The sequence below is a fragment of the Panthera onca genome, chromosome D1, assembly GCF_046562875.1.
Source record: "Panthera onca isolate mPanOnc1 chromosome D1, mPanOnc1 haplotype 2, whole genome shotgun sequence".
Taxonomy (NCBI): domain Eukaryota; kingdom Metazoa; phylum Chordata; class Mammalia; order Carnivora; family Felidae; genus Panthera; species Panthera onca.
Window position 1 is genome coordinate 70,252,666 of NC_138348.1, and position 25,533 is coordinate 70,278,198.

Below are 25,533 nucleotides of genomic sequence, written 5' to 3' on the forward strand. Positions count from 1 at the left end.
AAACTATGTTTTATGTATTCCAAGCTTGGTTGAATGAGTAAATGTGTTGAGAAAACCAGGTTTCTCACTATTATGTATTATGAGTATTTGTGTGTGTGTGTGTGTGTGTGTGTGTGTGTGTGTGTGTGTGTGTGAAATATTCCCTAGGTATGTCTATCGAGATGGTCTAAAGGCCATGACATATTGACATATTAACAGCAATAAGCACACCTTCAGCACAGATCTTCATTCATAAATATTTTTTTCTATTAAAAAACAAGATTCCTTAGGAAAATGGACAGATCCAGTACTGAGGCAGGGAAATCATGAGTTGACCCTGAAACATCTTGCTTTGCCAGAAAATAAGGAATTATTCAAAGAATAATGAGAACATTATAAGCAAAACCAGAGGCAAGTTTAGCAGCTTCATTGGCCAAATCTATGACAATTTACCCATTAAAAAATGCATGAATTTATACCAATATAAAACATGAATAAATAAATAAATGGGAGAAAAGGAAAAAACTTTCAGTAGAATTGCAACACATATAGAGAGATACAAAAGAAGTAGTCTTTGATGGGTATTAAGGTATTTACATAATCCCAAATTATTTCCCCACAAAATACCTATTAACAAGGGAAAATGGCACGTTTATAATGGAGAAACCTGGTAGGCATTGCCTAAATCAAGTGATAATATTAATATCACCAATATCAGTACAAACTGCTATTATGTGCCTCCTATGGGAGACATAATGTCACTTTTCTCGCATCCTGACAAAAATACATAACTTAAATGTAACCATGATAAAATATATGATAAACCCAATTGAGAGTATTCTACCAAACAATTGTTCCATTCTCTTGAAAACTCTCAAGGTCAAGATAGGTGAAAAAAGACTGAGAAATGATTCCAGAGTAAAGGAGACTACAAAGAGATGTAACAAATAAAAGAAATTGGTGGTCCTGGGTCAGATCCTGGACTAGGGTGATCAAGGCTTATAGAATATTATTGGAGAAGTTAATAAAATTTAAAAATGGATGAGAAAAACTATTATGGCAATATTAAATTTCTTAATTTTGGATAACTCTATGTGATGATGTGAGAGAGTGTCTTTATGTTTAGGGAATGAATACACATTGATCTTGTTCTTAGGAAAGAGGCACATTGAGGAGCAAATGAGAAAAGTAATTCCACCTTCTTCTCAAATGGTTCATACATATATAAAATGATAAAACAAATAAGTAAAATGTAAACAAATGGCAAACTTGGGTAAAGTATATCCAAGATTTCCTTATACTATTCTTCCAAATCTTCTTCAAGTTTGAAACCATGTAAAAATAAAAATCACCAAAAAGTGGCAGGATGACTAAAACAAGAGTCAGGATAAGGGTTACCTCTTGAGGAAAAAGGAAAGAAGGGAGATGCTCATGGGGAAGGCCATATCGAGGCACAAGGACCTTTTCACATACTCGTATTCTGTTTCTTAGTCTGAGTATTAAGTATATAGTTGTCTATCTTATTATTTTTGAAACCCTCAACATATGTTTTATACCTGCTTCTGTGGGTAGGATTTATTTAATAATAGAAAATGAGACACTAAGAGGATAAAGAACCATCCAAAATATGACTACTTATCTATGGTGAAGTAGGAGCTAAAAGCCAAATCTTTGGAATCCCATCAAGTTTGCTTCTCTGCCATTTAACAATGTTGTGAATCATAATGAGGTTAATATGTGTTTGGCCAGAGAACTCCTAAATCCTGACCTCAACCAGCCATTCCTGACTACAAGGTCCTAAAGGGAAATGTGTGCATAGAAAAATGTCCTATTTACTGATGAAGCAAAACTTCAGTGCTAAGTCCTTCAGCCCTAAACCCAGTATGATCTCTGGTGAGTAAACTAGAACAGATAGAGAAGTTCTCTTTTCTAGGCTGCAAATGGCCAGACCCTCAAATCACAGCAAGCTGATGGGTCTTTCTCACTCCATTCTCCCTAACTACACCCAAGTCTTGAATTGTGTGTGACCCCAATGATGATGGCTTTTACCATGGCAGGCCAGCCACCAAGCAGAACAAAAAGTATCTCTATATGTATTTATTCATAACCTGCTACAACCCATTTCTTCAAAAAAAGCTGCCCAATTAGAATCCTTGCCTTTGAACAAATAAAAATGATACTTTTGAGAACAGAGTCAAAAGTGAGTTGTGAACTTGTTCTGGCCAATAGACACCACTGTCTGTTCTTATTTATAGGCTGTCTTCAGGCCAACAAGAACACAGAGATAGGTACATAATTGAGACCCACCTGTCCTGTAAATATAGACAACTTGAGGAATTCAAGCCTATGGTATACTGTGAACAAGTCCAATCACAACATATCTTTATCTGCTTTTGTATTATGTGACTGTAAAAAGATATCAAGAGTGTATTTACATTTCCTGTAGAGAGAAAATATGCAGATCATAATGAAGGTAAGAATATGCTTATAACCATATGTTTATTCTTACCAAAAAAAAATCCATTTTGAAGTTTTAGTCACCACATGGTGGTGGTGGGTTGAAATGTCTATGGTGAGTTCTTTTGGTTTTTCTTCCCCTCATATTATATGTTTATATTGTTTTAATCTAAAGGTTTCTATCTCACCACCTCTTCCCTCACCTCCTCCCTAACCCCCCACCTTGCTCCTTTGTATTAAGGTACGGCCTAAAAACACATTCCAAACAATGTCATATTCCATATACTTAGAGACAAAGGAAATGGTTGCCTAGCAACAAGGTCCTGTTAAAATTTTTGAGCATTCTTTTACTTTCCATTTTAGGGCAAAACCCAGGAAGCTGTTTGCAAAGAGATCCAAGACTAGGATCTCTTTGTCTAAGAGCTCTGTCTAAAACAGAAAAAGAAGGAGGAGGGGGAGGAGGAGGAAGAGGGGAAGGAGGAGGAGGGGGAGGAGGGGGAGGAGAGAATTAAGGTCCTTTTGTCACAATCTAAGTGGTGTTCTCTGTAGCAATGGGAATGGAGAGATTTGGCCATAGGTGGGATGGAGTACTTCACTTTTTCATTCCCCTTCTGGTTCCTCCATTGTTCCCCAAACTTAACATGGGATTCTAGTCAATTAACCGAGATAGAAAAGCACTAAGGAAGGCCAACCCTTGCTCTGTCAACTATCCAAGCTCCCTGGTTTTGAGGGCTTTAGGCACAGCTTGGGAGAGGCAGCAGTTTAAGGTTCATTTTGGCTGTTATTAGGCCTCCTTAAAATGTCTGTCTGGGGGCGCCTGGGTGGCTCAGTCGGTTGAGCGTCCGACTTCAGCTCAGGTCACGATCTCGTGGTCCGTGAGTTCGAGCCCCGCGTCGGGCTCTGGGCTGATGGCTCAGAGCCTGGAGCCTGCTTCCGATTCTGTGTCTCCCTCTCTCTCTGCCCCTCCCCCATTCATGCTCTGTCTCTCTCTGTCTCAAAAATAAACAAATGTTAAAAAAAAAAAAAAAAGTCTGTCTGCCCTCTACAGGATGAATATTGCTATATTTTTATTGATTTTCTATCAGAGACATTTTACTACATTATTCAATATTTCATGAAAATAGGGTTGTTCAGAAACTTATGCTGTAGATATTACATGACTGACCTATCCATTTCTAATTGTACATTTAGTTTATTCTGAACAATATGCTGCCATTGATGTTGTTTCTATGGTTTTACTATTATATAACTCATTACACCTCAGAAAATTTCTATAAAATGGGTGGCTAATAGAATCTGGAAATATCTTAAATTTTTTAATTGTGCATTTTTAATATGTTCTTGATATTTATAAACTGTTTCCAGAAACATTGTACTAATTTATCAGTAAATATTTTCTGAATTGATGGAAAATAATATATTGATGATTTGTTACTAGTTTGTTTATAGTCCATTTCTTTTTTTTTTTTTTTAATGTTTTTATTCAGTTTTGAGAGACAGAGAGAGACAGAGCACTAGCGAGGGAAGGGCAGAGAGAGAGAGAGGAGGAGACACAGAATCCGAAGCAGGCTCCAGGCTCTGAGCTGTCAGCATAGAGCCCGACATGGGGCCAGAACCCACAAACCGTGAGATCATGACCTGAGCCAAAGTTGGACACTCAACTGACTGAGCCACCCAGGCACACCATACTTCATTTCTAAGCCTTCCTGAAGTTTCTGATCATGTTATTGCCCATTTGTTTCCTGTTTGAGTGTTGTCTTTTTTATTAATTTATGAAAGCTCTTTATACACCACACACACACTCACACTTATGCACACATGAATATGTATCCTCTATACAGACTACTAAGATAAGGAGAATAGGAACAAAGAGGATAGACTCAAGTAAGGGACATATATTTATGGTCATATCTGTTGAAAATATTTCTCCCAATTTGTTATTTGCCTTTTACTTAATGGGAGTTTTAAAATTTTTTACCTTATGTTTTTTTTCTTTAATGATTTTTAGCTTAGATCTACAGTTTATTTTTTTGTAGCATCCCAAAGAACACCATGATAAAGAACAGAGGCTCTGTTATTTCACTGGGTTTGAATCCTTGCTCTGCCATCTCTATGCTGTGTGATCTTGGTCAAATTACTTTAACAGCTCTCTGCCTTACTTTTCTTCTCTATAAAATCGGCATATTAATTTCACTTAGTTCATAGTGGTTGATAAATTTTCATCAAACAATACATAGATAAAGCAAAGAGTATGATGGCTTGAACATCTTAATAAATCGCCAATATCATGTAACAAATATCCTAATTTGTTCCTTTGTGTTTTCTCCCATAGCTTTTATCCTCAGAGAGTCTACATCCAAAGAATAACTATAAATATTCATTTATATCTTGTTTTATTTTCATCATTATATATTTACTTACTCACTTTTTATGTTTAACTCACTACAATTTATTTTGGTATATGGTAAGAGGTAAGGTAACTTGATATTTCCCTGAAATGTTCAATGGTTCTTTTGGCAATTAACCTTTTCTCATTGGTTTATATAATTCCTTTATCATTTACCAAGTTTTAATATACACTTGGGTCTGTTTTTGATTATTTGTTCTATTCTGTTCCTCTGTTCCTTGATTTCTATCTAAGTGCCATGTTGCAAAAAAAAATCAGTGTAAGTTTTATTATTTACTAGATCAGTTCTGATTGCATCATTTTCAAAATTATTTTACCTATTTTAGACTGTAAAGTAGTCCAGGTGATTATCTAAACCATTTTATTATGTAAAAATATTACTGGGATTTTGAATAGGATTACACTGATCAATAAATTGATTTGGGGGAACCAATACTTTTGAACTGTTTGGTTTCTTCATTTACAAAATGTTTTAGATCTCTCAATAGATTTTTTTTAGTGTTTTCACAAAGTTTTCCACACATTTATTAATATTTTCATATTTTCAGCAGTTAACATTTTTTTTTTTTTGCTAATTGTAAAAAGGACTTATCTCCTCTCTAGTTGATAATTAGATGTAGGAGACAAGTTATAGTCCCTTCTCTACTCAACCTCAGTTTTTTTACTTACATTATCTTTGTATGCTCTTTTTGTAAGATTTTTTTATTCTGAACCAGGAACTACCTGCCAAATATCATTTCAACTTCAAGTGGGGATACTCTATACCTAGAAAGTTATTTTTTCTACTGAAAATAAATTTTGATTGTATGCCAGATACATGTAAGGCTTACTTGCAGAGATAGAAATGGTTCCTGCTACAGAGAAGATACAGATAATGAATTTAACCATAGCTGTGATAAGAATTAGGGAGGATGGCTGGGCACAAGATGAGGGTCCAACCTGCAGCCTAGTTTCATGCGGGGCCACAGCGGGCAATCTTTAGGAGGTGATATTTGAGCTGAGCTCTGAGAGATCAGTAGGAATTAACTAGGCAATGCATGGATGCTCCTGAGAGAGGGATGAGCTAGAATGCAGGATGTTCAAGGAATTAAGATAGGATTTCTGCATCTCTGTGATGCAGAAATGAGTGAGGTGGAAAGGGACGTTAGGTAAGTCAGAAGAAAGGGTTTTAGCCTTCAGAGGAAAACAAAGTCACTTTGAAAAAACCTTATATAGGTTTGTTCCTGTGGTTATATTGTCCTAGTCCTTGAGGAAATAGCACTATAAAGTTAATGTTTTTTAGAAAAAACATTTCCTCCTGGAAGGAGGTAAGTCTAGTTTCTTCCCTGGATTTCCTGACAGAGTTTGTAGCCCTAGTCAAAGACCAACCAGGGCAGCCTGCCATGGATGCAAAAACACGGAAAGCAATTACTCACTTAAGTCCTGTCTGCAGTTCTTGCTACTATTATCTTGAGCAAACCTCAGCCTGTTTTGTAAAAGTAGTTGTCTATGGAACAATCATGTTTGTCTCTTCTGTGAAATCTATGGATGATGAGTGCCAAACAGATTTATGAAAGGTCAAATCACCAGCACAACCTAAAAGACAGCCTATCCTCTAAGTGAGACAAGAAGGTTAGGGTAGCGTTCCTCAGTGTTGGCAATATTGACATTTTTCTCCAAATAATTCTTTGTTATGGGGGCTGTCCTTTGTCTTATAGAGTGTTTAGCAGCAGAATCCATGGCTTCTACTCACTAGATGCAAGTAGCATCCCCCTCCAGTTTTGACCATCAAATGTCCTCTAAGGAGCAAAATCTCCCAGGTTGAGAGACACTGAGTTATAGAGATTATAAAAGCCCTGTTCTTCCTGGTTAAAACTATTATACCCATTTTTGTTTTGCCATGAATTCACTCACACACTGTAACATTTGACAAATGAGATTCAGAATTATTCCTAACTGCTAACTCTCCTATAGTCTACAAAGCATTGTCATATATATCTTTTATTCATTCATCTGGTGTGAACATGTATTTAACACATGCTTTGTGTAGGCACTGTGTGGGTTGCTACAAGTTCAAATGAGACAACTCTGCAAGCCACCTCGAGTATGGGGCAAGACAAGGCATAAGTGTCTATCAGAGGCACTGTTTAGAAATGTGGCAGCATTCTCCTAAGACATGAACAGAATGCTTAGAAACCCAGGTGAGGGGTGGAGCTCCCAGGAGTTTAAAATAGAAGTGAAGCTCTGTGCTGCGTCTGAAACATGGTATTTTTTTCAGGGTGATGGATTTAGGGAGTGGTTGGGGAGCTGTGAGACCTACAGTAATACTTTACGACATGTATTATGATCATCTCTGTTTTAAGGATGAGAAGACTGAAAGGTTAAACATTTAGTTTAGGGTCACTTAGATAGCAACAAAATTAACCTTTCAATTTAACTATTTTCTGGATTCACATTGTTGCTTTCTCCAGTCAAATACAACGTTATAAGAGAGACTCAGGGAACAGTTTTGACAAATAGTCCTCTCATAAATTTCCCCAAAACTCTAATGACAAAAATAATATTCCCTTTTATTAGTACATTTTACAAGGCACATTCACAGATCTTGTATCCTGTGATCCTTCCACCAACCCTGTCAAGTTCAGACAGTAGGCATGCATTATCATCTCTGCTTTATAGTGAGAAAGGGAACACTCAGGGAGCGTGTTTATGTATAGTGCTCACAAAGCATGCTGCCCTTCTCAGCACGGATACATAGCTCCCATAGCGCAATGTAATGGTTCATTGTATTTTAGCTTGTCATTGTATTTTAGCACCAGGATACTGCCATCATTTTGCTATCCCTAAAAGCAGTTCAATTTCTACACTTAGAGCTGAAATTATAGTGTCTCAAAGCTAAATTTAAAAGAGCAATTTACCGCTGTCCCCATGAAGAAACAGAACCAATCAATGTAATAAAAAAAAATTAAGATCATTCTGTACTCTGTACCGTTGCTTTTGCAGTCGTGTGACTCATAAGGAGCAGCAAACTGCCTGTGATTAGGGAGTATTTAGAAAGCAGGACAGTGTTTGGCCTGCGGAAGGTACTCAAGAAATGTGTTAGAAGGAGAATTGGATGGACAAGTGCATGGATGGATGAGAAGGTGAATGGAAGGATGGTTGTTGTCAGGGTGAGAGATGGTGACTTTCCTGTTGTCTATCTGTTAGGAACGAGCTCCGTGTCACTGGCTTCCACAGGGTTTTTAATCCCGGTTCTTATTTGAACGGAGGGCAAGAACAAGTGAGAAATACTCAAATCAAGGGCAGCTCTTTCATCTAGATATCTCCTTTCTAAGGGGGAGGGTTCAAGACCCATTGGTTGCCAGAACTACTGCAATGATCAGGCTCAAAGATGACCCCCTCCCCACTTCGTTCTACCATATGTATCCAATTAGTGACCAAGTCCTGTTACACCTTCCTCTTCAGGGGTGTTTCAAAAATGTCCTCACTTCACTTCTGTCCTTGTTACTTCAGCTCAGACCCCTAGCACCTAATTTCAGGGCTGTTACCCTAAAGTGTTACCTGGTTTGTCTTCTTCATGTTCTTCTTGAGCACCATATTCAAACTAAAATTTAAATACTTTTTTTGTTGCTTCTTCTGTCTTCCGAAACTTTTAATGGCTGTACATGATGAAGTTCAAATTTCTTATTCTAGCACACTAGGCTTCCCATAACATAATACAGCCCTTCGTATTTTCTCTTTACGTAAACCTACTTAAACCTGAATGGCCTCTTTGTTGTACCCAGAACATGTTTTACATATCACCTCCTACCATGTATTATTTTGTTGAATATTTACCAAGAGCCTTCTATGTAAGCTGTGGTTTAAAACATGAGTATTAGGGCACTTGGGTGGCTCAGTCGGTTAATCATCTGACTCTTGATTTTGGCTCAGGTCATGATCTCATGGTTCCTGGGTTCAAGGCCCACATTGGGTTCTCTGCTGTCAGCATGAAACCTGCTTTGAATCCTCTGTTCCCCTCTGTCTCTCTCTGCCCTGCCCCTGCTTGTTCATTCTCTCTGTCTCAAAAACAACGTTAAAAAAAAGACATGAGTATTAAGAAAAAGAGTATGACAAGACAAAACTCCCGCCCTCAAGTGGCTCAGTACCCTAGGGTAAATGAATAAGCTATTTTATTAGGGAGTGAATGTACCGCCATCATTTAAGAACAAGATGCTGAAGGAACTCAGGGGAAGGACAGCCCTAGACCAAACCTCATGCTTCCTGTTTCGGATCACTTCTGTATCTGTTGCTCAACACTTCCTGTATTATAATTTCACTTCTACCCTGTTTTAGAATTGTTAATCATCCCTGAAGTCAGAGATGACATCTCACCTCTGGCTCCTGCAAACCCAGTTCTGTACCAGACCACCACACATCAACACATACAACAATGAGCAGTTGCTGGTTACTTATTCTCTGAGAAGTGCCATGCCGGAAGCTTTATACACATTTTCCCAATTGATTTCCACAATGCAGTAGGCATGATTGATGTATTTGTAATATCTCTATTTTACATAGTGGTATCAAATAAGTTGCCCAACAACTAGTAGATCGAAGAGCCAGGATCAGAACCCTAACAGTGTGATGCCAAGTCCTATACTCTTTTTTTAAAGTTTATTTATTTATTTTGAGATCGAGCGAGAGAGAGAGAGAGAGAGAGAGAGGGTTGCTCTTAATCACTTCCAAATCTTTGCATACCAATGATATACTCATGAAAGAGTGAATGTCCCTCTTTCTCTGTAGGTGGTTCCTTTTCCACCAGGATTTCATAAAGCCTTGGAAGAGGTCAGACACATCCAAACATTTTTCTTTTCCTTTAAAAACGAGAGATGTTGAAATTGAATTGATAAAAGTGAAAATAGTCATTCCAGAGAAGCCACAAGCTCTAGGTACATGCAATGACATGGTAAGTCCTTGGGACAGGGGCCAGAAAAGTGTGATGAGTACTCAATGTTGACCTGAAAGGACTGGAAATGGAGCTCACGAAGTTATCTATATGGGATCACATTATGTGTTCTGTTCCATGTGACCAATAAATAATGAGACCAGGGTGACAATTCCAGGGGATGGAGATGGTTGCTTTCTGGAAAGCTTCCCCAAGTTCCCCTCCTCCCCTAGCCAATGCAGCTGCCTTACTTTGCCCTCTCTTCTGAGAGAGGACTTCTCATTCTTCTCCAGCTGCAAAGCATTAAAGGGACAGAATTACAGGGAGGAAGCTCGCCTGTGCAGAGGGAAAATGAGCTGCACTGGGTTTGGCAGGATTTGGCAGCTGTTCCACATCGGCCACTGTAATAAGGTAAGGGAAGAGGGATTGTGCTAGTGAACAATGCTGGTCAGTTGGCTCCTACCCCACCTCTCATCTGAGCTTGTCTTTGGGCTCTGGAGAGGTTTTTATAGCATTAGGGCTTTTTAAATCGTCTGATGATGTTGACATAGCTGAAGCAAACCTGGAGGATACATTCTAGGTCAGAGCTATCAGAAGGAATTATGATAAAGTGGAAAGAACATAGAACCTGACTTCAGGAAATGCAGTTCTGACAGTGGTTTGGCCTCTTAACAGTTCTGGGACTATTCCTGGCTTCAGCTTAGTGTCTGCAAATGGAGATAAAAATCCTAGTAGAAGGGTTGTTTTGATGATTACATACAATTGTACTTATGGGAGAGTCTAAAACATGAGAGACATTTCATGTTTTTTTCTCATCTTTAGACACCCAGTTGAAGATTCCTCCCACTCTCATCCTCACCCCAGTGGATTTGGGTGGAGACTGGTCTTGGATGACCAATAGAAATAAGTAATTAGAACTAAGATGCAAAAGCAAATAATTGTACAATTGGGCCCCAAACCATGTGTGAATAAATATCTCCAGCCTTTTTCCTCAGTCCCTAAGGAAAATTACGGTATTTTCTGCTCTTCTCTGTGATATGGTTTGTCAAATTCCCCTTTATAGGTCTGAAGACCACTGGAATTGATCGAACAATTAACAATTTTCCTTGTTTTCCTGTAGATTTATAGCTTTTTTTTCTATTTAATTTACCCTAAGAACTGAAATCTCATCCCAAGTGAATTAATAACATAGAATGCAGTAAGAGATTAGAATATGTAATGATTTCAAAACACTGAGATTTGCCTTTGTCCAAAAACTATATTGGCTTTCTGCTTGAAAAATAGAAAGTGACTTGCTCATAGAATTTGCCTTAAATCAGGCAAGAGATTTACAATCTTATTTTGTCACAGTCCACAGTTGTGCTGTAGGTGATATAATAAAAGACAGGACTGAGCTAGCCCACTGGAGGCCTTGGTACAAAGTACCCTCTCTGGATGGAAGCAGGCCAGCAACTTAATGTGAAAAGTGCCAGCTCCATTCCAGCCCTTCCCAGGTTGGTGCTCATGTGGGAAACCTGGACCACTGTTCCTGGTGGCCCTGATTAATGGGATCACAGAACCCCAACCTCATTTAAAGACTTTGTCTGTGGTATCAATAGATAATGATTATAGGTTGCATGTAAACCTCCATGTGTCTTACTCTAATATCAAATATAAGTTAAGGATTGATCAGAATTATAAAGAAAAAAATATTGATTAAAGTATTAATAAAAATTTATTTAGTACCTATGATGTGCTAAATATTGAGATAAATGCTTTCAAAAGCATTGTTGCATTTGAATCCACAGTAAACCTGGAGGAAGTTGTTATTGTCCCTATTTTACTGCTGAAGACATTGTGGTTCAGAGGTGAAATAAAATCACACAGGAAACAACTATCAGAGTCAAATTTTGACTTGTATTTTTTTAAATACATTATGCTGCCTCAAAACTTTCTATCTGTATGATACTATCAAATTCCCTTTATCCCAGCATAATTTGTCATGTAGATTATTCTTCCAGGACAAATATGTAGGCGATAGGCTGATATTAAACTGTATCATGGCTTTAATTTGGATGAATTCTTTTTTTTCCTTTTTTGATTGATTATATCTTCACTTGCCAGTGTCATGAACTGGTCAGAGAAAAATAAGCAATGATCTATTTGACCTATAAGCATCCATGAGGCAATGTGCCTAATAAGAAATATATTCATTCATTAATCATTTGTTCAACAAATAAACATTTATTAACATCTTATTTTGTTTTACACTTGGCTGGACATCATTCAACATTATGAAAATAAGAATGGGATTTCAATAAAGGATTGTGCTCAAGTAGGGAATACAATCATGTAAACAAATAATTAGGATACTCATCCTACAAAGATCTGCCAAGCTGTTGTCATCTCTACAAGTCCTCTTCAGTTATATTACATATCTTTTGTGTTATGATGGCACACATACATGCTTTGTTAGCAGTTAGCCATAACTGGAAATTTTCCATAACATGGAAATTTTCTGGTTATATTTTATCTCCCAAATGGAAAGTATGCTATTCACTGGCAGGGATTTTCTCTTCTCTTTATCCCATGCCTGCTATGTGTTTGTGACTATCAATATTTAGGTAATTAGGTCACATAGTACAGAAAATGTACTAAAAACAGAGTAATGTACCAGCTTCAATGGGAGCATGATGAAAGAGTTGGGAAATTCTCAGAGGAAGTCACCCTTGAGAGAGAAGAAAGGGTAGCTAACAAGTGCAATAATGGGAATTTTAAAAGAATGATGGAGGAGGAGGAAAAAATCTAGGACATGAAGTTAGAGTGTATGGTATAATCAAAGAGAGCCATGGATGTATGAGTGTGCTAAGGGAACAATGAATGATCTAAGAGACAGGAATGAGGGGTGATTAAACATGGATGCACAAGGGGTGTGCCTGCATGGCTCAGTTGGTTAAGCATCCAGCTCTTGATTTCAGCTGGAGCATGGAGCCAGCTTGGGATTCTTTCTCTTTCTTTTTCTTTGCCCCATACGCTGCTCACACACATGTTCTTTCTCTCTCTCTCTCTCTCTCTCTCTCTCAAAATAAATAAACATTTGAAAAATAACAAGAATTGGCAAGAAATGACAACAGGTAGGTACAATGATAGACTTTTGAAAGTTGTATAGAGGGATCAGAGTTTAAATCATGTGATGTATGGTAATGAGTGGTCATAGAGGGTTTGCTAGGTCTGAGACTGACAAATAAGACTGGCATTTTTCAAAGATCAATTGTCAGTTTACCATTTTCATATGTGTGTTTCTGTTCTTTGGATTTTTGGGGTGGGGGAAGTTGTGGGAATAACACAAGGGAGGTTAAGTTGCAAGGAGCAGTCATGGTAGGGGTACTGGAAAGGTTATCATCTAAACTTATAATCTTATTTTAGTTCACAGGAATTATAAAAGAAACTGCATATGGGTATAAATGTTGAGGGTGGGATTTGTAGCTCTTATTCAATGATGTCTGCCAAATGAGAAATTTCTGTGTCTTTATTAAATTCCCCCAGAATATTAGTTGGTGGTTTTCTTTAAGACTGCTGATAACTCTGGATTTTTAGAAAACTGCTCTGTTCCCATGACTATCTGAGTAGTTTTTATAAAAATAATAATCAAAACACAACAAATTTATTCATTGTAATCTCATTAGGCAATATTACCCTCTCTTCCTCCTTTTTGTGGATCTGTTTCTAACTCTGCACAAGTATCAGGTTTTTCCTATGGGTTTGTTTGCCTGTGTTTCATGTTGTCAAACCACTGTATAATTATTGAGTCATATCAACTTCTTGACATTACATGATGACAGTAGCAAAGAGTTGGCTCATCTGCACAGTATGTTTTACAAATTGTGTACATTTAACTGTTACTGATTGATGGTTGTTACCATGAGAGCTTATCATTAGTCATATAGGATAATGCAGTGTAACAAGTCTTAACTAAAGTCAGAACACCCATGTTTGACTCCCAGCTTTACCAGCTCATCCATAAAATGTAAATCATGCTAAAATGGAAACTATACTTTTTTATATCTCAAAATATTTCTGTGTGAAACCTGAACAGATGTAAAAGTCAATCACTGTGCTCTAGCCCCCAGACAGAAGGCATTGGTTCTGAGATAGAACTTAACTAGATCTCAAGCCTATCAGAGACAATAAGCTCCATGAGAACCATTTCAGGCCAATAATGGGCTGTAAATTATAGGGCATGTGAAAAAAATTGCTTCATTATTTTTCTTAAAAATGGTGGTAAGGTATTTCACCCCAATAAAGAATAAAGGTTAAAACTGCTGGAATGGGTTAGACTGTCAAGAGTAATGATGGATAGTATTGGAATGAAGGTGATAACATGAAGGTGAAGTAGCGATGGGGGAAATTTGGATTTTTGTAGACATTTTGGCCACTACATCAAGTGTTATTTAGAGACTCTTTTCTGAATTGTCCAGTTATAGAAGACTATAAATTTTCTTTTCTTTTCTTTTGGTTTAAACCATTTTGTGGTAGATTTTTCTATCATTTATATTTCAAAGAGTACTACTAATTTTGATAAAGTTGATTAGATAAAATAAAAATTAGATAAAATTATCTCTTGCTCTTTAGGCTATGATTTCTCAGCAAAGCTAATTTGGAAATGTTACCATCATATTGTTTGTGGGATCACTGGCAATCCAAGCAGATAATGCAGAAGAGATGGTCCCTTTCAAATGGCCATTCAATTACTGGTTTCATTATTTTCTAGTTTTGAAATTATTTTCACATCACATAATCGGACAGTAAAAATTTTGAAGCATTATAGTATATAATTAACCACAGAGACTAGTTATTTGAGTTATTTCCTATAGTCTTTTAAAGATCCCTGGGAAACACTGGGAGCTTTTTTTTTTTTTGTTTTTAGATATAATTGTATTTGTGTATACACACATATTTGTGTGTGTGTATGTATGTGTATATGCACACATATATACGACCATCCACATAGATATATGGAAAAGTACACATACAACCACTTTTCTTTATGTGCATCATTTTACAACTTTGGGAGTACTTACATATTATTTAATTTGATATTTATGATAACTCTAGATCAGTGTCTAGTCTTAGTTTTAGCATCAGTACTGGACTGCTGCTAGCCTCTAAGCTTACTTAAATGATAAAACAAATCTTTCTACCACTAAAAACATTGAGTAGACTTACTTTTTCCTATTTCAGCTCCCAAGTATAGTTAAAAACCCTGGACATTATATATCAAACAAACATAACTTTGAAAAATAGAAAAAGACAAACAGTCTAGGGCCTGGGGAATCCAAGGAATAACATAGTGGTAAATTCCTTGGATTTTCTTTTGCATCATATATCCCAAGCTACATGTAGAGAAATCAGCAACTCAGTAACACCAGTGGGTACAGATTTAAAGAAATACCCCAAGAGAAACCCACTCTCTTTCTCTCACCATAGGACGAGGAAAGGGACATCATAGCAAGACAAAAAACTTTTAGACAAGGACATGCTCTGGCCAAACACCACAGAAAAGAGCTGAGGTCCTGTATGAAATTCCAGGTAGCATAGATGGAGTGGAAAGTCTAAACCTTCACTATTGACAAGCTCTAATGATATGCCCCAGCCCCAGTGGCAAGGTGAGCAGAGGCCTACAGTCGCTGGCACTTTTATCCTGCTAGGTGACACCTTTTATCCAGACAGGTGACAGGCCACCTGACTGTCAGTGGAGACCACATAGGGAGCTGGACTTCCATACCCACCTGACAACAATGAAGCATTCCCCACCCCTCTTGCTGGGGTTCTATCAGAGGTGGCCTGGTGGAGAGTCAAGAATTTATTACCACGCAGTAGTAATGAGGCCATCTCCCTGCAGGTCTATCTAGTAGGAGCCAGGTGGAGAGCAACAAAATGGCACCATTCCTCCTCCCAGCCATGTGGTATCAGCAGAATTCTAGTGGAGAGCATGAGCTACCATCCATGTGTAGCAGTAATAAGGCATCTCTTCTTTTTTTTTTTAATGCTTATTTGTTTATTTTGAGAGAGGAAGAGAGTGAGTGGGGGAGTGTCAGAGAGAGAGGGAGAGAAAGAATCCCAAGGCAGGCTCTGTGCTAGCAGCACAGAGCCCATTGTGGGGCTCAAACTCACAACCCATGAGATCATGGCCTGAGCTGAAATGAAAAATCAGACCCTTAATGAACTGAGCCACCCAGGCACCGCAATAAGATATCTCTTCCTTTTGACAGTGTTAACTGAAACCAAGTGAGGCACCTGGACTTCTACTCAGTCAGTCAGTAATGACATGGTTGACCTCTCCTTCCCCTGCTGACACAGTGTCAAAGGCAGCCCACTAAAATAAGATTTAAATAAGACCAAGAGCCTCATAGAATCTAAAATGTCTAGGTTTCAATAGAAACTCACATATCATACAAAGAACCAGGAACATCTCAACTTGAAAGAGAAAGATATTAATAGACACTAAGGATGAGGTAACACAGATGTTAGATCTATCTAAAAGGGATTTTAAAGCAGTCATTATAAAAATTCTTCAGTGAATAATTATGTATATATTTGAAAAAAATGAGCAAAAGGAAAGGTTTCAGGAAAGAAATGAAAGATTTAAAGAATGACCAAATGGAATTTTAGAACTGTAAAATACATGAACTAAAATAGAACTCAGTAGACAGATTCAACAACAGAATGGAGGGGGCAGAGGGAAGTATCAGTGAAATGGCACAACATTTTCCCAGGGCTGGAAAAAAAAAAAGAACTGTCAATTTACAATCTTATAGCCAACAAAAATATCCTTCAGAAATGAAAGAAAAAAAAACACAGGACAGTTTCAGATGAAGGAAAACTAGGGAAATCTGTTACCATAAGTCCTACCATAAAAGAATACATCTAAAAGGAAGTTCTCTACACAGAAATTATAAAAGATTCCAGAAATACCAGGAAAGAAAAAAACAAAACACTGTAAGGAATTAAATTTTATGAGTAATGACAATAGACTTATCATTTTGTATTTTATTTTCTAAATTAGGCTTGACAGTTGATACGAAATTTATAACACTGATGTAGTTATTGATTTAAATTTTTTTAATTGTATTTTATTTTAATTCTACTATAGTTATATAGTATAGTTATCATACAGTGTTATATTAGGTTCAGGTGTACAATATAGCGATTCAACAGTTCCATACATCACCTAGTGCTCATCACAAGGGTTATTGGTTTTTGCAAAGGAAAATGTAAGACATTTAAAGTATAAATGGGGGGGGTGAAAGGACATAAAGGGAGGTGAGGTTTCTATCCTTCACTGAGCTGATGAAATGTCAACACCAGCAGACTCTGATAAGTTATGTATGTATAATACCTAAGAGAAACCACTAAAAAAGCTATGTGAAGAGATATACTCTAAAACATAATACATAAATCAAAATGGAATTCTAGAAGATATTCAAATAACCCAAAGGAAGGCAGGAAAAAGAAATGAACAAACAAAACCAAAACAAATAAAATGGATTCCATTTATATAATATTCTTCAAATGACAACATTTTAGAGCTGGAGAACAAATTATGATTGTCATGGTTTACCAGTGGTAAGAGGGAGTGGCTATAAAGAAGGAGCATGAGGGAAGTCTTAGCAGTGATGGAATAGTTCTGCATCTTGTTTGAAGCATTAGTTACCTAGTCTACACATGAAAATATAACTCAGAGCTAAACACCATTGGGGCAACCTGGATGAAGGGTGCATGAGACCTCTTAGAACAATCTCACTATTTCCTGAGAATCTCTATTTCAAAATAAGGTTTTTAAAAATAATGCAATAAATATTAGAACCAAAACAAGACTTTATGTCTCTCGTGTCCCAGACCAACTTTCCTCTCCTGTATTACATGGCTATTGAAATAGCCAATGGTAAAACATTAGGGTTATGAACATCCTACACATCTGAAATGTTAGTTCTTTTTTTTTATTAAAAAAATTTTTTTTGAGATAGTGCACGTGCACTCATGTGCAAGCAGAGGAGGGGCAGAGGGATAGGGAGGGAGAGAATCTTAAGCAGGCTCCATGCTCAGCGTGGAGCCTGATGCGGGGCTGGATTCCACAACTGTGAGATCATGACCTGAGCTAAAATCAAGAGTCAGACGCTTAACTGACTGAGCCACTGAGGCGTCCCAAGTTCTCTTTTTCAAAATTACAGCTCTGTCAACACTTCTTTCCTTATTACACTATAGTTGTAATATCAGAGTCACCAGGTCTCAACTATTCCATGAGAACATACCTAACTCTGCTAAGAAGTTACTGATATTCAGAATTTCTATGAACTCAAATTTATCCCACACCATGTAACATGGGCATATGCAGCCTAGTGCTTTTCACTGGGTCATGTTTGCTAGCCCTACTTACCTAATTAGTTTATGAGTGCCTTAAGATCAGCCACAAGGGTTATATTTTTTCCTGTCTGTACACCTGGCTCAGAGGTATTTATTAAATCCCTTATAGGCTGATGGAATGATAGTCAAGTGCATTCATTAAAAAGTTGTTTGTAAAATTTTCAAAAGTAAACTCTTTTCAAGATTGACTTAAATGGCATTCCAGAGATAGATTTTCCAAGGAATTCAGATGTTTCCCCAAGTAGTATCTATTTTTTATTGCCAAAATTTTAGCCACAGCATTTCACACAGGACCTTAATGTTGCAAGGAAAGAAAATCCAATTCAAATTGTCTTGAACAATAAAGGACATTCAATAAAGGCTAATGTAACTGAAAGTTTAGTAGTAATTCAGTCATTGCCTGATCTGGGGGCCAGGTGCTGCAACAAGGATCTGACTTTCTGATCTCTGCAAGGTTGGGTTCTGTCACAGATTTTACAGTGCCCTGGTCACTTCAGTGTTCCCCCTTATTATCATGAAGTGCCTGCTGGCTTTATTTTTGACACTTTTACATCACAATCCCCAGAGAAATAGTTTCAAAGAAGAGAGAGAAATCTTTTCTTTCTCAGGTTATACAGCAAAAGTCACTTTGCATCTCTTTGACCCTGACCGACTAATGTGCCTCTTTCCAAATTCTATCATCACAACCAGGAGGATTAAAAACACAAATTAGCTTTAGCAAATCATGAACCACTCATGGATCTGAGGGTGGGAATCAATAGAACTCAAATTAAGTGGTTGAGAATATATGGGTAATGATTCCTCCAAAGCAAAATTTGGGTATATTGATGGTTGGAAGATGATGCGGATGCTGAGAACATAACCAACAATGTTCACTGCATCAATATTGGGGAAAGCAGAGACTGTGACTAGGCAGGACTTCAGAATCCCTTTGCTTTGGATCTGGGCCAAGAATCTGTAAATATCAGTTTTAAGTCTGACTTGTATTTTGTTGCACTGGGAAATTCAATTAACTTCTGAGTTCTAGCCCTAAAAATGTATTTTGGTGGAGATATTGCTGCTTTACTCAATGCTTGTGAGGACTAAATGAAATAATGATTGCAAAAGTGCTTTAAAATCTGTATTTAGTATTAAATAAAGATAAAATGACTGTGTATCTCCCACATGTATGCCTGCATGCTGGTATATTTACATATGTATTTTTCCTTTTCTTATTTTCTTTTTCTTAGAGTCCTTTTTATTAAAATATCTTTAAAAATCCCATAAAATCATGTTTGTGAAAAAATATACTGTTTTTTCTTCATTTATAAATGCAGAACAATTTTATTGCTGGTCAATAAAGGAAGGTGTTTGTGAGGAATGAATATCTGTGAGATATTTTACATGTGCTATCTCAGTAAATTTTCCCCTGCCCGCCATTCCATGAGGCCAGTACAATTGACCCAGCCTTCACAGATGTGGAAACTGAGTTGAACTATCTCATCACACATTAGCAAACAGCAAATCTAGATTCAAACTCAAGTCAACCCGACAACGAGTCTCTACTCTTTCAACAACAGAATGTATTTGCTATAAGGAAAATCTAAGTTCCCTCAGAGCAAAAGAATATTTGAGGTTTAAACAGATATCCCCCTAAAATTCAGGCTGTCTAAAGAGGTATTTTCAGTGTCTTTAGCTCCTGTATAGCTGCTCATATGTCTAGTATTTAAGATTTCAGTTTAGCCTAATCATCTTGCCATCTGCTCTGAAATGATGAGCCCATCTGTCAAGATATTCAAGACAGTATCAAATTCCATTTATTCTATGAGAAGACAATGACTCTTGAAATACCAAATTTGAATATGTCTGATTACAACATTGTGTTATGCTCAAGAAACTGCAAAGCCAAGTTCCATATTTGAATGATAGCTGAAGTCCCAGCATCAGTAAGGTGATGATGAGGCAACCAAATTAGAAAAATCTAGACTGTCAAACACTGATTTGGACATATTTCAGTTCCAGTATGATGACCACTATCTTAATTATTCCTTCATTATGTTGAAAAATATGCATTCTCTAGAAGTTTTGGAAGCAATATTCTTATACTTATTTATATATCATTTTTCAAAGTATTTTTAATTCAATTACTTATGTAATCTTCATTTTATATAAATATACACTATTATTACTTTCCATTTTACATATTTTTATATTTATTTTAGAAATAACCAAGTCATGTTCTAAGTGGAATTGCCAGTACGTACTTCTAAAAGGAAAACACATGAACCATGGGAGTTCCCCGCCAGGAACAAAGATGTGATATTACAAAGGTATAACAGGTAATGCCACTATATCCTTTACTACTACTACTACTACTACTACTACTACTACTACTACTAGTAGTCAAATCAGTTTGAACAAACAGGCCCTTAGAGTTTAACATGAGTTGACTTATGAGTGTGTTTTTAGGCTACATTGGTAGAGATTATCCTCTCTTCACACCAACCTTGTAATAAAGCAAGTGCTTAACTGTAGGGTCATTTAGTTTATAAATACAAATTAAAATTTCTCAAATACTTTCTCAGTTTTTAAGTCAAAATAGTTCCACAAATATGTATGAACCATCTCCTACATCCCACCTGTGTCTCCAATTCTGTTCCATTTTAGCCTCGGGTTGCCTGTTGCATCAACACTTTTTTCTGCAGCTGCTGAATGGATTTCTTACACTAGAAATGACACCTCCAAAGTTCTGATGTTCTCATCCTAAATTACTCCAATAAACTCCCAAACTTGTAGAGGGGTAATAGGACACTTAAATAGATCATAGGAGAAGCCTATATACACCAAATTTAAGAAATTGCACCATTCCCAGAATCCTAGGTATGTTACAAACTGGACACATAACACTATTATTAGTTTAGACGATTAAGATACTGCGTTAGTGTAAGAAAGCAATAGACAAGAATTGAAGGAAAAAGAAAAAAATCTCCCATGTTTATGTTTCCCAATATTCCAGTCTATTTTTCTCTATTGAGTTCATGATCCCTAAAATTAAGAGAAATAGTTGAGAGTATATCTCAGAAGGGTTATCTACACTACCAACTGCATCTCTCCCATGTTGCTGAAGGCCACGGTGTCGTGAAAACTCATGCTGTTGCTGTTGGTACTTTCATATCTGAGGTCTTTAGGGGCTTGCTCACTCTTGTCCCTTTCTGATCCATCTTTAGAAAAGAACAATCTAAAATAGAAATCTCATCAGATAGCTCCTCTTTAAAAAAAAATTGTTTGCTGGGTCCCCTCCATTATCATCATGAGAAGGGAGGATACTCAGCTGAGGTGTTCTGGCCTTTGTATCCCATTCTAACAGTTTTGCATCTCTTTTTGCACTTATGCTATGTTCCAGCAACACTTTAACCTATGGTTCCCTGGAACAAACCATGACTGAGTCAGATCAGGTCTTAGGTCTGCTTAAAACCATCTTAATGGCTGCCCATAGCAATTAAGGTAAAACCTGAACTTATTCTGTCTGTGTAGCAGACACTGCATGATCTGGATACTGCCCTCCAGCCTCTTCTCTTACTGCTTTATGCCTGTCTTCTATTTTAATTACATTCCAAGCTCCCTCTTCCTGTGAGACTTTTATATGTGCTGTTCTATCTACTTGAAATGGTCTTTTTGTCCTTCCTTCCCATGACCTATCCCTCTTATCCTTTAGATACCAGCACAAATATCTTCTTCTCAGAGTCCATCCATGGCAACTCTATTTAATGTAATAATCCTTTATAAAGGAATCAAATTATTTTACTCATTAGGACTTACCAGAGTGTCAAATAGTTGTTGAATAAATCAAGTTGAATTTCTTCCTCAGATTCTTTTAGTTTCCCTCTAAATCTTTGCTAACCATCTAGATGGAATCCATTTTTCTGTTGCTTCCTGATGGCATATTGTATATATTCAAGTGTGTTGCATTTAGTTATTTACATCCCTATTATCTCTACCAGTCTTTGAGGTTCCTGAAGCCTATATCTCATACATATTTGTATTTCCAGGACTTGAAAAATACCAAGTTTTCAATAGTGCCAGCTGAAGTAAAGGAATGAATGAATCCCATGAGCAAAGTTTGACTCTATGTTTGAGTAACTTAGGATCTCATGGCACCAAATATGTGTTAGTATACAGGTTCATGGTCAAAGTATAGAACCATATTAAAGGATTTAGTCTAGCAGACAAATATGTCTTATGTTTACCTTTCTTCTTTTTCTACCCCAACTCCTACAAAGACATATTCAACTGGGAAACTTTTCTTAGCCCCCAGGTGCTAAGGAAAACATGTCTTTTCTGAACAATACCAAGCAGATTTGCTATGCCCTGCATACCCAGACAAACCCTGCTATCCTATGCCAGAAGCCTCATCTCCCACTCCTTTACCAGAGTAATGCCACTATTTGGGTTCTCTCAGCCCTAGCCTCCCTTCTCTGGTATTGTCTGCTAGGACTTGATGAAGGAGTCCATCTAAATGACTGTATTTGTATCAGCTGACTCAACTTTTGGCCAAAGATGGTTGAACTAATGTGGAGACTGACTCAAGCTCAGCCAAACAGATTCATTCATCTCAAGGCAGAAGGTAGTAGTGTGGACACGAGCAACACCACTTTTCAACTAGACAATAAGGCTTCAAAATCCTGTTTCCCTTTTCCCACCCTCCTTCATTGCATGCATATCAGAAATTGAGACTTGCTAAGTATGGAATACAAATTAGGATCAGAACAACTGGTAGCAGTTGTGGTGTTTGTGGGGGAACAGTTTGTGGATTCTGCATCCTTCCAGAACTAAGCTTCTTTCCTTCCATATGAGCAGAAAAGCAATGGAAACAAGAGAGGATGCATGAGTGCATCAGTGGAACAGCTATAACACTTGGTAAGATAGGCCTGGAGTTCAGAATCCACATCACTCATGGACTGGTACTCCTGCCCTGCCCACAGCCAGTCAGCACCTGCTAGCAGCACTGACCAAGTCCAGAGCTTAGAGATACTAGTCTGAGTCATGTATTATGTAATCTTGGGCAAAATCACTTGACTTCTTGAATTGTCAGTTCCATTTCCTTTTAAGTGCAAGCCACCACATCCGTCTTCCTTTACTCACCATTTTTTTGTGAATATCAATAAAAATAATGCAAAGAAAATTAGACTTCTTATTTGGTAGAATAATGTAAGGTCTGGGTCATTATTCTCAAGAAAGAAAACAACCAAACATATAACAAAGGAATAATATGTGAGACTGAATGCTGTGCCTAAAAACATAGGAAATCTGACAGGAAGATGAAAAGATTTTAAATGCACCCTCATGCTCTGTAGAATGCAGCACTGCAGAGACCGTTCACCCCCCAGGAATGACTGGTAAATAACCAGAAGCCATTCTTCCTTCATTCCTTCATAGAGCTATTTCCTCCTGTTATTCTTCAATCAGAAAGACAGACATGGACAACAAAAGAATAATATGACTTTACCTGGAGTGATTCTGCAGTAAATTAAAGCCTTTGGTATTTGATTCTTTTTGATAATTATTGCTCTGCAAAGAGAAGAGAATGGGAGGCAAGGACGGAGAGGAGAGAGACAAGAGAGCACCAGCCTCATCCAAAAACTTAAATCTTCCTTATTCCTTCACCGTCAGGTTCAAAGTGAGGTATTATTCTTTTAAGTTTAAATGTCCTAAATTCTTTCCCTTAAGCTCAAGTACTTCTTCACTGAATCACTTTCTAAGGGAAATGAATACTTTTTCTGGAGTGAATTTTAAAATTCTAGATTGCAGTTTGGATTTCCTCAAGTTTCACATTAAGGGTAAGAATCTTTGCCAACTGCACACAATTACATTCTTTTGTATTTCACAGTAAAATAACAAAGTTGTTTTAAAAGTTTATATGACTCATTTTTAAAAATATATAAACTCTGAAGTTTGGAGGAACTTTCTCTTCTAATAAATTTCTTGTGTTAACACATTCCCATCTCTAGCATTCTGATGATTTTTATTTTTATCTCCAGGTCAGAGTCATATATCCATGTACTCCTACTGTGGGCCAGATACTTAATAAATAGGACCCCACGTAGTCCTAAGAAAAAATTTATGATGTTGTTATTCTTCCCCTATTTTAAAAATGAGGAATATAAGGATTTAAGAAGTTAATAATTTTAGTGAAAATCACAGGTAGTAAGTCGAAGAGTTCAGATTTGAACCCAAGTATTTCTTTCCTTCTAAGCTTAAAAATTCAATATCCTTCCTGGGACATAAAAATAAGAGTTATCTGTATTCTAACTGGAGACAGATCTGGAGAGACAGCACTGAGTACAAAGATAAACACAGTCCCTTCTCTCAAGGTGTTTATAGTCTAGTAGTGGAGACAGATACAGACATAAACTGATAATTGCAAAATTATGTGATTAAAAAATACTACCACCTAAAATTTACTAGTGCATTCTATTTGCAAAGTACTGTTTTAATTGATTTCTTGTGTTGATTCATATAAACAATGATAGAGGAATGCATGAGGAGCATAGTGGCCAAAGAAAGGAAGGAAGTATATCTTTTGAAGGGATCCATTTCATCATCATAAGCATCATCATAAGATAATGTGCCAAGGCAGGTGCCAAAGGATAGGTAAGAATCTGAATAGATATGTTTGAGTAGGGATATTGAAGACAAAGTGAATATATGTGCAAAGGCTGAGGGGCATGGAGAAGCCTGGCCTCACAGTGGTTCCCAAGTAGAGTACATGAGGGAGAGGTATGGATCCATTTGAACAGGTGGCTAGGCCTTAGATCCTGAAAGGCCACACATGCCCTGTTGTAGAGTCTGGGTGTTATTCTACTGGCAGTGGAAGACCACTGAGGTATTTTAAATGGGTGAATGACATGGGACCTCAGCCCTCTAATCATACCTAAGGTGGGTATCTTTTCCAAGTATAAATGCTCAGGTCATGGAACAAAAGGCCAAGGTTCATTCCATGTCATATAACCACATGACCAGCCACAAGGCTTGGACTCTAGCCTTTGATTTTGTCAGCACATGGGCTGATGCTTCCCCAATCATGCAGCTGAAAAGTCCCAGTGCCTATCTTCTAGTGTCCAATGGCCTGCCAACTAGATTCCTGTGTACTGCACCACAAAGTGATAGGCAACAGAGAATCCACAAATTTGCTACTTCTCCTGTCTTCAGAAATTTGCCCCAATAAATGGAAAAAAAATACTCCATTTAGGTAAATACTCATATAAATCACTCCTTAGAGGGCTTAGTGGAAGGAGCTCCTTTGCTCCAAGTTAAGCAGATCTTTACTTCTACCCCTGTTGGCTCAGATGTCATTCCCCCTAACGTCAGGGGAATAGAACAAAAGGTTTTTTATAGTCTCTCC

General features: G+C 37.2%; 1 long non-coding RNA gene across 2 annotated transcripts in view; it reads left to right on the forward strand.

Annotated features, from left to right (window-relative positions):
• The window catches only part of LOC144613049 (uncharacterized), a 204,266-nt gene that overhangs the window by 144,270 nt on the left and 34,463 nt on the right, over window positions 1-25,533 (forward strand). Inside the window, exons 3-4 of one of the 2 annotated variants that reach the window (XR_013550373.1) lie at window positions 20,354-20,470; window positions 23,568-24,000. This is a non-coding gene — a long non-coding RNA (uncharacterized LOC144613049). Of the gene's footprint in view, window positions 1-20,353; window positions 20,471-23,567; window positions 24,001-25,533 lie in introns of those variants that run through there. The other variant, XR_013550372.1, reaches the window with a different exon arrangement.